General features: G+C 57.6%; 1 protein-coding gene across 4 annotated transcripts in view; it reads left to right on the top strand.

Annotated features, from left to right (window-relative positions):
* The window catches only part of PPFIA4 (PTPRF interacting protein alpha 4), a 47,789-nt gene that overhangs the window by 2,974 nt on the left and 31,000 nt on the right, over positions 1-13,815 (top strand). Inside the window, exon 1 of one of the 4 annotated variants that reach the window (XM_084497684.1) lies at positions 1,015-1,101. The exons of the other annotated variants lie outside the window; for them this stretch is intronic. The gene's annotated coding sequence lies outside the window, so the exon portion shown is untranslated. Of the gene's footprint in view, positions 1-1,014; positions 1,102-13,815 lie in introns of those variants that run through there. 4 annotated transcript variants of the gene reach the window in all.

Below are 13,815 nucleotides of genomic sequence, written 5' to 3' on the forward strand. Positions count from 1 at the left end.
CTGTTTGCGCTGTGGTCCAGCAGGTTGGAATCCTTGCGGGGACGTTGCAAAGCCATCGGAATAGGTTTTATGGTGAGGGCACCCTAAGGAATGAAGTGGGTTCTCCTCATTCTCTATCATTTTTGGGCAAAGCTGTGCTGGGAGCAGCCCCGCCGGGCCCTGTGCAGCACCGGGGCACTGTGGTTTCTCTCCCACAGGTGGAGGGAGCCAGGAGCTGGGTGCCAAAACTTCTCCAAAAGACAGGGCCAGAAGTCAGCGGGGGCAGAAGGGCCTGACCCTGTCTGCTCAAAGTCACCTCTCCTTTTCCTGAATTTTCTTCCTGATGTTTTAAATCAGCTCACAGGTCGCTGTCTCCAGCGCTGTGATCCTGCAGAAACAGGCAAGGCCGGAATTTGTCTGAAATGCAGATTTATTTATTTTTTTTCAGCTCCCATTTTTCAATTTCTTCCACGCTTCTCTTAGCAGGCGCAAGGAGGTACCGGCTGGGTGGCTGCCTTTAATTGCCTCAAAAAAAAAAAAAAAACAACAAAAAAACACAAAAACACACACACAAAGAAACAGAAAACAAGTGACAGATGAGAGATCATTTCCCTCATCCTCCTGCCCGTTGCGACGGATTTCCAGGAGAGGGCAGTTCCCGGGGCGTTTTGCTGCCTGCTGCGAGCGATGCCTCCCTTCTCTGCAGCCTCCCCAGCCTCGGGCAGCGGTGCTGAGCCCCCGGTGCTGTGTGCCAGAGGGTCGCAGAGGCAGTGGCACGTCAGGAACCCCCGGGCATGGGCTCTGCTCCTCTGCAGGGAGGGGAGATGCTGGCAGCGTGTGGCCGGTTTCTTTAAATAGCGAGAGCTGTGCCGCGGGGCCGGGTGATGGGGAGGGATGCTCTTCCCATCCAGCCTCATGGAGAGAGCAGCGGGGCCACGGTTGGGATGGGATGGGGCAGCTCGGGGGAGAAGGGACCCGAAGGGCTGCTCATCTGCTGGTTTAAAGCTCCATCTTCCCCAGTTTTCTTGGTAGAAATGAATCGTCTCCGTAATTAGATGGGTTTTGCCTCCCCATCGTTCGAGATGCGCTGCTGCGGCACCCGGAGGGTTTGGTAGCCAAGAGGTAGGAGCTGGGCTGTGCCCTGGGTGGTCGCAGCGTGGGGCAGGGGGATGTGGGGCTGCCTTCCACCCCCAAAATTTGCCTCTCCAGGAGCCTCGTTCATGCAGTGCATCCTCGGATGGAGCCTCGCCTGCCAAAGCCTGGCCCTTTGGCTGCCAGAACCGGGCAGGGCGTTTATAGCCTTGCCAAGCCGTTAACATGCGTGTCGTAAACCTGATCTGAAGCTTTTAATCATGAACTTAATAGGCTTCTCGGTGGTGGCTGGTACGATTCGCCATGCAAGACCTCGTGGTGCCAGGGGTTGCAGACAGTGAGGAGAAGGATGGGCTCATACGAATTTTACAGCCCCCCAAAATCCAGTTAATCTTCCCTGTAATCCAGTGCCTGGCAGCTGTACGAACCACATCTCAGCCTCTTTCTGGCTACCTCCCTCAACTGTTTTGCAGGAAGGAGTCAGAAAAAGGTCCAGAGGTTATTTTTGGCTTGGCTGATTCCTTCACACGCTGCTCAGCCAAGTTATTCTGGTCCCCGACTGTCCCACATACGCATGAGCACCTTGTGAGGGTGTGATTTGTTGGGGTGAGGATGCGAGATGACATCTGCGGAGCTCTCAAAGTACCCGGGTGGCTCAGGGTCCTGCTCTGGAGGGCTCTGCACTCTCTTTGCCTCGGTCTCTGGGGGACAGACCCAAGCCTGACCCCACTGGGGTTTGGTGAAGCATCGTGCCTTGAAATCCCGGCACCACCCATGGGAGCATCCCAGAACGGGCTAAATGTTTCTTAGTGAGCTCCCCTGGCCAAAAGGCTTCTCTTTTGGGTCCAGAACAGGTTTGTTTCATCAATGCTGCCCGAGATCCACGTGTGCCACCCAGAAAGTGGCTGGCTTTGATGGAGAGGTGAGATTTCTCTCTCCTATTCCTCAGCGTCACAGCTTGGATGCTAATCACTAGATTATTGCCATCACTTTGGGACTGCCATTTTAAAAATGAGCTTTTTTTTTTTTTTTCTTTTTTTTCTTTTGATCATCTTCTTGCTGTTAATTTAGTTACAAGAGTTCTGTAGTGACCGTTTTTGGAGGTGGCAATCCGAGGATCTCTGCATGCAGAAACGGGTTTTGTTCCGCATGTCCTTTGCGTTTACGTGTATATAAAGATATTTTGTCTCCTAAAATGAAGCCAAAATAAGCCCCAGCATTGCTGATCACTGCATGGCTCTTCGTGAACGCTGGTGTCGCTTTCAAATCACACGTCGTCAATAAATCTAATTCTAACTGCCCTGCAGCAAATGGCATCAGCCTGCACTTTGAGATCTCTCCCACACATACTCCTGCTGCCTAAAAATACCAGCGCTTTAATTTTCAAATGACTTGGCTATTGTACAGCCACCATTTTTTATTTAAATATTGCTGCATGGCTCAGTGCAGGACATCTGTTACGCTACAGAGGGTGAAGTTCTGCTCTTGAGAGCCGGGGTTTAAATAATGCAGCAGCTCTGTCAATCCTCGGAGTAAATGAACATTTATTACTTGTGCTCGGCGCTGCCAGGTTTCCTACTCAGGTCTTTTTGGGGAAGCAGGGCCTGGGAGGGGAAATACCCATCCCATAACGTGGCACCTCCACATTAAGCAAAATACACCCCAAAAATCGTCCCATCACCAGAGCAAGGGGCCTGAAGCTGTTGCCACAGAAGGTGCCGTCGCTGCTGGTGACCTTCCCGGGGAAGGGCTGCCCAGGCTGTTTCCATCGCAGGACAGGGCATGAGAAAAGCGTTGCCAAAATCCCTTCCAGCCCATCCTGGGAGCATCTCGGGAGCCCTCCCAGCCTCTTGTGGTGAGGAGATCAGAGGTGGGGGCCTGTCTGGGTGCCCTCTGATCGCTGCGTGCTCCAGGAGCTGTCAGAAAACGCGGTGCTTTGTGATTCATCCCTGCTAACCCTCCACTCGCGTGTCCCACGAGCCTGTTCCTTCCTCTGTGCGGTAAATGTATTTAAATATTTGCGTGTCCGTGTCTGGCTTGAGGTGTGGAGAAGAGGGAAGGGGGCTGACGGCTCCGGTGCGAGCAGCTGGGGTGAACCTCGATGGGCGAACGCAGAGCCCGTGCTGGGGTTTTCATTTTGCACGGGGCTCTGGGCAGGCTGCCGTGTAGTTCAGAAGCAGGCAGGCTTTTATCCCGCAGATTTCAGGCCCTTGACCTCGCTGGCCTCCTGGCAGGGCAGGGAGAGCTCGTCGAGTGAAGCTAGGAGCTGGTGGCTGTGCCGTGATCGGGGGGTGAAGCAGCAAACTGGAGAGCTGCGGGCAGCTCGGTGGCTCAAGCCGGGGGATTTTGGAGCTGCAAAGGGTGTGGTAGATGGCAAAACTGAATTTCAGCATAGGTGAGAGGTGCTGAAGCTATAAACACAAGCGGTGCTCTGAGTAGGCATGCTGGTTTTGGATACTTTGGGTTGAAGGCACCAGGATTTTCCTGTCCGTGTGATAAACGAGCACGCTGCTGGGTGAGTTCATCCCTGACCTGTAATTGCAGCTTCAGTGGTGGGTGAGCATAGGCTTGAGGCTGGCTGGTAGCCACGACTCCTACACCCTGCTGCAGTATGGTCAAGCCATGGATGCAAGCAGCTATAATTCCCTGAGTCCTGCAAAAAATAAAAATAAAAAATATATATAAAAAAAAAGATTTTGAAGGCTGAGAAAGTGAGGAACCGAACCACCATCCCCATGGAGCTGGCAGGCATTTGCCACGTGTTTTCCTTTTCTCTCTGCTGTGAGTAGGAGGAAATCCAGCTGCTGGAGGGGCCAGGGAGGTGCTGCCGCTGCCCTGTGTGGGGTCAGATGCGGGGACCCATCGGGAGCGCTGCCCTGGTCCTTCAGACCTGCTTCAGGTCCCCCATCGCTCAGTGCCTGGACTTCTTCCAGCTTCCCTCCCCACTCCGCCATGGGCTGTCCTGGTGGGCCCTGAAATGCCAAAGACCTGTTCTGGAGGAGGAAGCAGAAGGATCTTCCCAAGCTGCTGTGCTCGACCCGAGCTTTCTTCCCCCTCTGTCCTCCAGGGCGGGTGCGCACACGCGGCGAGCTGATGCCACGCTGTCACGGGCATCACTCCCAAAAGCGTGAGATGGTGCAGATCACCCCCGGGGGATGCAGAGCCTCCCTTTGCCCTGCTCCATCCCCATCGCCTTGGATGGAGGCCGATCCTCTGCAAAGGGCAGCTGCCGAGCACGCCGGGGGATACCCAAAGCTTTGGCACATCTACGAGGACTCGTGGGTGCAGGACGGGCGCTTCTCTCCCCGGGAACCAGAGCAGGCTGCCTGTGGACAGCTCCTCCAGCAGGAGGAGGAGGAGGAGGTGGTGGTGGCTGCTGTGACGGCTTTGTCCTCTCCGTATCAGCCTCTGAAGGTGACGGTCTGAGTTCAAAGGAGTCCGTGCTCCGTGTGGCTGCAGCGCCCGGCGTCCTGCCCGTCTCGACCTTGCTGTGGCAGGGCGCCGCGCGCGGTTTGGCCCTGGCTCCTTGCTGCTTTCCCAGCAGCGAATATTGTCGGATTCAGAGCACCTCTGGCCATGTTGTGAATATATTACAGCGGAGCCGAGGCGAGGCTCGGAGCGTGCCCGCCTGCCTCCGGCGGTTTGCCGGGTGGGAGCTTGGTGCGTGCGCCTCGGGGTCTCCGCTCGGGGGGCGTTATCCGCACACGCAGCTCGCCTGGGGAAACGGTGCCAAGCAGCGGGGAGGCTGCGGCGGGGAGGCTGAGCTGCTCCTGCCTGCAAACCTCCTCGCGTCGCTGCGCCTGAGATGCCGGGGAGGCTGGGGAGGGCTGAGCTCATCTCAGTGGCAGCGAGCTGGAGAGGGGCTTTGTGTCGGCGCTGGAAGAAGCAGAGCGGAGCGACAACGGCTCGAGCCTCCTGGGCTGGGCTGGAGCTGTCTTTGCTCCGGTGTGGGAGCTGAGAGCCCGCAATGCTTCGTGACACCCACCCAACACAGGCTCTCCTCTTGCCAGCCTGAAAAAGCCGGGGCCACGCGGGGCCACCTGGCCTGGGCACCGGCTGCGGCTCTGCTCGGCCGTGGATGCTGCGGCTCGGCTCCTTGGGAGAGGGGACAGCCCCAGGGGTTCTTTGGGAGGGGGGACAGCCCCAGGAATTTGCAGGTGTGGGTGTCCCCACGCTGGCTGCTGCTTGTGGGGAAGCCGGAGGGGCTGCTCGATTTGCTTTTCGGCTCGTGATGCTGGCAGAGGCGGGTTCTTGCTGTGCCGACGGTGCCGCAGGTGCCCTGGGAAGGGGAGGTGGCATCCGTGAAGACAGCAGGGACCTCGCGAGGTGGTGCAGAGGCAGCGTGGCCCAGGGGGTGGCAAGGAGCAGGGCTGGGGTCTCTGCAAAGGGCGCTTCAAAACACGGAGGCATTTCACCGCAGCTCGGTGGGGACTCCCTGATCCGCCGTGGGTCGAGGCTGCCGCGGGGCTCCTCGGAGCTGCTGCCTGCTGCCCGCCTCGCTGGCACGGCCCCTGGGCTCCCCGTGGTCCTCACATTTCTCCCCACGTGCACCTCCAGCAGCCAGCCTCCTGCCGGAGTCACCAGGGCAGCTTTTGGGGGGCCACAGAGCCCTTCTCAGCTGCTTTCTCCCCGTCTCGCTGCTTCTCCAGCTGCTCGGCTTCCCGTCGTATCCCTGCTCTCATCACCCATCGTTTCGCTGTAGATAAAGGCTTTTTAATAACATCTGACATTTCAGACATCATTTCCTCTCTTCCACTCCAATTTTCTTCCTGTTCTTCATAACTAGGGAGCCTTTCTTTGTCCTCAGCCAGAGGGGAGGTGTCCGCTATTGCCGCTGTTATCATATTCCAGGAGGCTTGATCGGGTTAATGAATATCCTTCTCTCTTTCTCTTTTGTGTCGCTTCCACTCCCATCTTCTTTAGCCCGCTTTCTTAAGGAAATGAAGCTGATGGCTTTGCGTGGTTACGGCCTTTTCTCTCGCTCTCGGATGTGATGATCTCTCCTAGCAGATTTGATGGGGTGGAGAGCTCCAAAACGCCCCGTGGCTTGTGAGCGCTGGCGGGGAGGACAGCCCAAGGTGATGCCTGGGGTCTCTCCCCAGCCCTGTGAGCTGGGAAGCGGGCTGCTGAGCTGGGCTATTTTTGCTGCCCGCCTGCTTTCCTTGCGTTCAGGCAGGGAGCTGGAGGAGGAGGAGGAGGAGGAGGAGGGCTGCTCCAGCCTCGCAAGTGGGGCGCTTGCATTTTTTTTTTCCTTTCCGAGAGCCCTGGGCTGCGTTTCCAGCCGCAGACGTTGCGTGGCTGCTCTCGAGGGCTCCTCCTGCAGCGGCAGGAGCTGCAGCTGGTTTAAGCTCGCGGTGTGCCGGAGCGGGAGCTGCAGCGACAGAGGAGCCAGCGGAGATTTCCCGCTGCGGCCCCTGCTCCCATCGCAGCAGGGAGAGGCGGCAGCGCTCTTCCAGCGGCTGCAGCGAAATCTGCTCCCCTGGCTGCAGTGTGGGGATTGCAGCATGACCAGCGAGGGAAATGCTGGGGGTCCTGCTGTTGAAAAGGTCCCTCTCCCTGAGCTCCCTTCTCCTCAGGGCTCCCCAAACACGTGTTCCCAGCAGAGGGGATGCCCAGCAGCAGCTCTGTGTCCCACCTGCTGGAGCATCCCTTTCTCCTTCTCCCCCTTGGACTCTCCGTTGACTTGTGGGGTCACAGGGCTTGGTGGCGGCAGGACGAGAGCAGCCCTGATGCCATGGTTCTGCATCATGCAAGTGCTCAGGGTGTGTTTTGAAGCCAGGCTTCTTCACCCACTGTGATGGACGAAGGGAGGAGAAGGGCTCCGCAGTGGCCCCTGCTCTTCTCTTTCCAGGAAGGGTTTTGGTTTTCCTTTGTGCTCTCTCCAGCCTCTTTTTTTTTTTTTTTGATGGCACTGAGATGGGCTCCGTAATTGAGGAGATCCCAGCTGAATAATCCACTGAGGAAGCTGCTAATTTGAAGACATGTCTGTAATAATTAAATCATTATCTGGAGGGAAGTAGAGAACAGATACCCAAAACGGGCCTAATTAAAATCCAAACCCAAGATGACTCGGGCCCTGGGCCAGAGCACAGCGTAGTCTGTTGGGGACGTCTTCATGTGTAATTGCTTTTCAGAATGTCGGTCCCACCAGAAAACCCATCTGTTCCCCTCCACGAGACCAGGATTGACCCAGAAGCCCTCTCCTGCCTCGTGTTCCCCAGGCCAGACGTGGCAGGAGGATGGCCACGTGCTTCACAGGGGGCAGAGGGGATGGGGAGACCCGATTTGGGCACTCTTGGACCTCAGGAACTAAATTCTCCCATTCCTTAATAAGGATTTAGTCCTTCTTTCAGCCCTTGGGAAAAGGCCCAGCTCCGTGTCTGCTCCGTGCATGGAAGGATTTCCTCCTCGGACCTACGGAGATGCCTCAGGGACGTGGTGTGCAGACCCAGGGGTGCCCTGAATGCTGCGCCTGCGGCTCGCCAAGCCTGAAATCCTCCAGGTCCTGCAGCAGGGCCATGCCCCTTGTGGAGGACAGCCCTTAAAAACCCCACGGGACGTTTTCAAGGTCCTGAGTGTGGGGTGAGCTCCGTCCCTCTGAGCTCCCTGCACTGGGTGGGTTTCTGTGTCGGGGAGGTGTTGGTGTCTGCCCGCACGGACCGCAGGTCCTGCTGGGGGTGTTACCACGGTGCCACACGGCGCCTGGCCTCGAATCACTGCATCACAGCAGGAGAGAGCTTGCAGCTGTCCCCTTCCAAAGCTGGGTGGGATGAATCGGGGCATTTAATCATGCAGACGAGGTCGGGAGCTCTGTCTGCCAGCTGTGCGCACCCTGAGCATTGCTCAGCCGACGTGTCCGTGTCTTGTGGCAGGGAGAGGTCCCCTCAGGTGGGCTGCAGGGAACATCCGAGCCTGGGAAAGTCAGGGCAGGGCATGGTGCTGTGGCTACTTCTGCTTGGCTGAGCATCCCTCCAGCCCCTGGCATGTGTTATTTTTTCCCCCTGCGTTGCCTGGAGGGGACAGCACAGCCCTGGCATTGCGCTGGTGGCACCGTGGGTCCTGGGGACAGGCTGCTTTGGGGGGAACCATCCCTAGGCCAGCGCTGGTGGAGCTGGGCACTGGAGGATGGCCAGAATCCAAAACTGTGCCGTAAAGGAGTCAGAAACTTAAAGCTGCCTGCAAACATTGTCGCTAAACTTAGTAAAAATTGTCTTAGCTGCTGTGCCTGATGGTCGTCACTCTGTCCTGGCAGAGCTGGGAACTCTGTGTTTGTTTCCTGGCCCTTATTTTGCCCATTCATCCCCCTTACACCGTTCTTCCCCTTGTTCTTGTGACTCCCTCTGCATTACTCTAGGGAGTTGGCAGCGTCCCCCAAACCCACCCTGTTGCTGCACCAGCCCCACGTGCGTCCTTTCAGCCCATGAGCTTTAATACTGCTTGGTTTGAACACAGAGGGTACGTGACGTTGGGTTCAGCCCCTTCCCCTCATCCCCCCTCTAGGGATTTTAAGGTCTCCTGGCCCCTGCATTTCCAAGTGTCCCCAGGAGCCTGCTCAGTTGGTGGGACCAGCACGGAAACCACCACACACGCGCCTTTTCCAGCCACGTTTAATAACCTGCATTTAATGTCTTTAAAAGTCCCACTGAGCTGCAAACTCAGTTCCCTCCTCTCCTGGTGGTGTCCTGCAAGGATTGGCCAAATCCTGCTCTCTCCTCCTCGCTGGGATCATCTCTGCCACGAGTGCTCAGGGTTGGGCACGACATTGTGTATGCAGGAGCCCCTCCGGGTGCTGGGGGGGGATTGCGCTTTCCCTAACGGGGCTGGATGCTTCTTGGATGCCTTTTGGGGTGGCGGATGGAGGGGTGACAATGGCATGCTTGGGGCCAGCACCCCTGCAGCCTTTTGGGGTGAGCGGGGCATGGCTGTGGGACCTCGCAGTGGGACGTGCAGGGGTCTTTGGCAGCGGGTCTGCGCCCGGGCTGCCCCGGGGAGCGGGGCTGTGCTCGCTCAGCTCTGCAGAGCTGACATTTTAAGAGGGAGCGAGTTGGAAATTGAGCTGAACTAATGCCCACTGCTGCTTTTTGTGATGATAAAAGCTCTGTTGAGAGCTCTGCCGGCACGGAGAAGCGCCGCTACCCTGGTGCAAAGCGCGACACGCAAACCACGGCACTCCCCGTGCTTTCTGGAGCAATTTTTGTGTTAGTTCCCTCAATTTGAAGCTTGTGCTGCTTTTCCAAACCCCCAAACTGGGAGAATCATGCTGGGCTGCAGCCTTTCCTCTGGCTGCTCTCTCTGCTCACACAGCCCCACGCTGAGCACCCCTGATGGGTGCAGGGCACAGGATCAAGGACAAGGCAGCCTTGGGACCGTGCCAAGCAGGTGGGTGCAGGGATCACCAGGAAAACCTTCCTACCCCTAACGGGGTATTTGGGGGTCATTAGCTGGGCTGGGGGTGCAGGTTTATGAAGAGAGATGGGAAGAAGGGGGCTGGAAGCTGGCTCTGCCAGCAGCTGGTGACATTCACACAGGCTGGTTTATTCTTCCCCATCTTCTCCAGAGCTTGGGATCTCTGGAGGGAGCTGGACTTATCTGTTATCGCTTCCTCCTGGATTCAGTCCAGGAGGAGCAAGCTCCAGCTGGAGCTTTTCCATGCTTGGGTATTTTTGAGGTGCTCTTTGTGGTTTCCCTGGTGGCTAATAAGGATTGAGCTGCCTCCGCTGTTCTCCCACGGGGCACCGACCTGGATTTCCTTCCTCAGCTCGGTTCCCAAAGCCCTTGGGAAGCCCACTTGGCTGGCACGCTGAGCCCGTGCCTGGGGACGTCTGGGGACACGCAGGGGCAGAGCCACCACCGAAATCTCCTCGCGAGAAATGCGGCATGAAAATGAAGCTTGAAAAGGCTGCAGACGAAAAGACGAAACCCTCACGCGGCGCTGCCCGGCTGGGGCTGGCACTCGGCACTTTCCTAGCCCCTGGTGCTGGAGGCTACAAGCCTACGAGCTCCGTCTGTGGGTTAATTTTATTTAATGAAGAGCCCGGGTTGGAGACGTGGGCTCGCTTGCTGTGGGTTACGCAGAGGCAGACGGCGCTCGAGTGTCTGCGCCTTGCCCCCGGCCGCCTTGTAAATGTCACTGTCCTCGCATGTCCCCGCGTGGCTGCTTCTGCCTGTGTCACTTGCCATAAACCGCAGGGATGCGGCACCAGGAGCTGACACCCGGCTGCCTGCGCCCTCTCTGCCTCTCGGGGCACCCTCGGGTGCGCAGGAGCGAGGCTGGGGGTTTTCTGGCCTGGGCTGGGGCAGACAGGGGTCATGGTGCAGTCCAGCTGCATCTCTGCCTGCTGCTTCCAGGGCCTGATCCTGCCCTCTCCGCTCCTCTCTCCACTTCATCAGCTCCCTCCAAACCACGTGGGGAGATGGAATGGTTTTTTTTCCTTTCCGTGGAGCTGTCCTGGCACTGGATCTGGCCCCACCAGGCTCGGTGCGCAGTTGCACTGAGCTGAGCATCACGCCGGGGTCCCGCTCCCCACCAAAGAGTGTCTGCAGCTGGGCAAAAAGTGCTTAATGTTGGCTCTGCCACCAGCAAATGGATTGAATAACTTGCTAAAGCGAAACCCAGGGGAATGGGGTCAGCCTAAGGAAGGGAAAGCAGAGGGGGTGAATGCCAGGGGAAGCCCCCAAATCTGGGTTACCAAAACGACCCGAGGTGCCTCTGGCTGGGGTCAAGATGAGACGTTGGTGTTCTTCTTGGGCAGGAAGAATTAAAACCTCCCATGCTTTGGGAGGGTGCAGGAAAGTGGTGGTTTGGTGCATCTGGGGACGCCCCTGGATTGCCTGCATGTGGGATGGGGGGCACGGTGAGAGCTCTGGAGGCCTCGCCGTGGTCGTGCTCCTGGGCTGTTGCTTTTCCCGTTCAGGCCGTGTTGGCTGCAGAACCCCCCCTGGTGAGGCTGAAGGATGTGTTCCCAAATCTGCCGCAGTCCGAGCCGGAGCCAGCAGCACTGGGCACTTCCCCAGTCTGTCCATGGCTAGCTCTGAATGCGTGCTGATCCTTCCCGGATTTCACATTAAAAGCCCAGGTTGCCACTTTGCTGTCCAAATCACATCCCTGGGCTCTTCCTCAACCGAAAATCCGCAGCCTGTGCTCAGCAGGAGGACGATGCACCTGGGTGTGGAGGAGATGCCAGCGAGTGGCCGCTGCTCCGGGATGCTCGTGGCATTTGCAGGGGGGTTTTCTTCCAGGCTGCAGCCTCCCATGTCCCCAGGGCCAGGACACGAGCCCCAGCTGCCAGCATTAACACGGGTCCTGGCCTCTGGCTGGGTGAGGGGGCTCCTCTGTCTTTTCTCAGGGCTTGGCTGCAGCCGTGGCACAGATTTCAGCAGCTCCCTCCGTGCTGGTGGCTCTTCCCCTGGCGCTGCATAAATTAGCACGCGTGGGTGCTGGTTTGGCAGCGAGGAGGACGGCCCCCAGCTCGATTGCTGGGATCCCACTGCTTCCAGGGGCTGCTTCACCTCCGCATACTGGTTCTGGAGGAGACGTAGGACTGCATTTCCCCCCTGCTGCTTCTTTAAACTAACCCCGAGTGAGGCAGAAGTCGGAGAGAAGCCAGCTTTGTCCTCCCAAAGGCTGCTTATTGCAGTGATGATGCTCCTCGCCTCGCCGCTTGCTGGGTTCCCATGTGAGCTCCTGGCCACGCCGGCGTCCTCGCAGGTGTAGCAGTAACGTCAGCCCTGTTGTTCTCTCTCCCCTTGTTTGGGTTTTTGGCTGGTGCGGAGCCGAGGATGAAGTTTGAAGTGAGCCTGGGCTTGCTGAGGCTCTTGGCCAGGCGTTGGGATCCCACTTGTTGGAGGGATCATCCGGCTTGGAGCCCCTCCAGTTCGTTCCCATCTCTCATCTTACCCCAGCGCACACCGGTTTGGGTCTTGGTGTCTTTCCCCCAGCAGTCCCTTCCCATGCCACGTTCCTCCTACCAACAGAGGGAGATTTTGCCTTTCTCTGGGGTCAGGCGAGGACACAGAGAGCATTTTGCATCCAGAAACAGAGAGGCCGAGACGGGAACCGCAACGTGGCCGAGGTGACGCTCTCCTGGAGGTGCCGTGTCCTGCGCATCGGTGCCTGTGGCTGGGCACGGTGTGGTGCCAGCCCCTCTTGGGGGGCTCGTCCCCTGTGCCCTGCACCCCGTGCCTGCCCCTCAGGGTGCTGCGGAGATTTCGGCTCATCCTCTGATGAGCTTTTTGTTGCAGAACAATTGTGGCTCTGCACAATGGCGAGGAGCAGGTGGCTTTCTGAAAATACCCGCTGGAAGTTGTGTGTAATGCCTCCCCTCCCACAGGGAACTATAAATATCGGCTGAATACTAACACTTTACTTCTCCCTGCAAAGAAAGAGCCAGATCTGGACATTTTGCCTCCCCGTTTCTCCGCTGACTGAGCAGCTTGGAGCAAGCAAAGGCTGAGGATGGGAACCGCTTTTTGGGCTTGGAGCAAGCCTTCAGGGCAAAAGCGCAAGCACTGAGGTGAGACGCTGGGAGCAGCAGTCCTCTGATTGTCTGCAGGATCCTTCGATGCTTTAGGGGCACCCGATGCTTCCCTGCCAGCTCTGAGACAGGGTCCAAGCCCTGAAGGTGCTGCCCAAGCATCCCGTCCTGCTGCATCCCCAGCAAGGGCTGAGTCGGGCTGTGTCCCCAGGGGAGTGAAGGACACGTTGCTGCAGGCATGGGGACCTCGAGTGGCTTCTGCACTTTTGCTTTTTTTTCAGCAAAAAGTCTTCACTCACCCCTCATCCCAGTGCCTGCCAGATGTGGGACTGGGGCCAGGCAGGAGAGGAAGCACCACCACATCTCTTCTCAGGGCTCAGTCACATCCGTGATGCAAATCTCAGCAGCGGTGACTCTCCCGTCTCACCCTGCAGGATGGGAATCTAATCCACCACTGCTAAAAAAATGGCACCTTGTTTCCAGCCAGAATCCACCAATTTCCCTGGTTATCCCTGGCTGTCCTGGCCACAGGCTGAACTCAGCATCAGGGAGGATCAGTGGCTCGAGCTGCCCTGGCTGCTCCAAAACAGCGCCCGGCTTCAAGCAGGGTGGGCAGCCCTCGAGCCAGGACACGGCTCCAGCAGCAGGAGCAGCGATGGGGACGGGCTCGCCCAAAATCTCAGGATACCTCCCTTTCACAGCCCGTCCCTGTAACCACGTTTAACGCAGCATCACAGGGAAAAAGGTTATAAAAAAGAACTGCTGCGAGGAAAAACCTGCAGCAAAAGGGCATCGCCCTCCTTCCTCCTCCCGGGCCTGGCTGGGAAGGGGTTGGGGTTGCAGAGCCCCCTGTTCAGCCTGGGAAGCCCCAGGGCACTGGGAGCTGTGGGTGCTGGTGTGGGCTGCACCACGCTGCTCTTCTGAGGCCGGGCTGGGCGGCTGGGAGGATTTTCTAGGAGAGGAAAAGATCAAACTGACGTTTTTATGGGATGATCAATCTCCGCAAGCTTGTTGCCTCCGAGGTGCGCGTTAAACCCTCTTTGCCAGCTGCCTGCTGGGGTGATGATCTCGCTGACAGAGCCATGAAGGTTTTTTTTTTTTTTTTTTTTTTTTTTTTTTTTTTTTTTTTTTGCTTTTCTTTTCTTTTTTTTTTCCTTTCCTTTGAGATGAGAGTGAGGCTGTTCAGAGAAAAACCACAAGCTCGCCCGCCTCGGTGCGCAGGCGGATTTGTGCCTGGCTAGGTGCTGGGAGTGCTTCTCAGCCTGGTGTA

The sequence above is a fragment of the Aythya ferina genome (genome assembly GCF_964211825.1).
Source record: "Aythya ferina genome assembly, chromosome: 25".
NCBI classification, from domain to species: domain Eukaryota; kingdom Metazoa; phylum Chordata; class Aves; order Anseriformes; family Anatidae; genus Aythya; species Aythya ferina.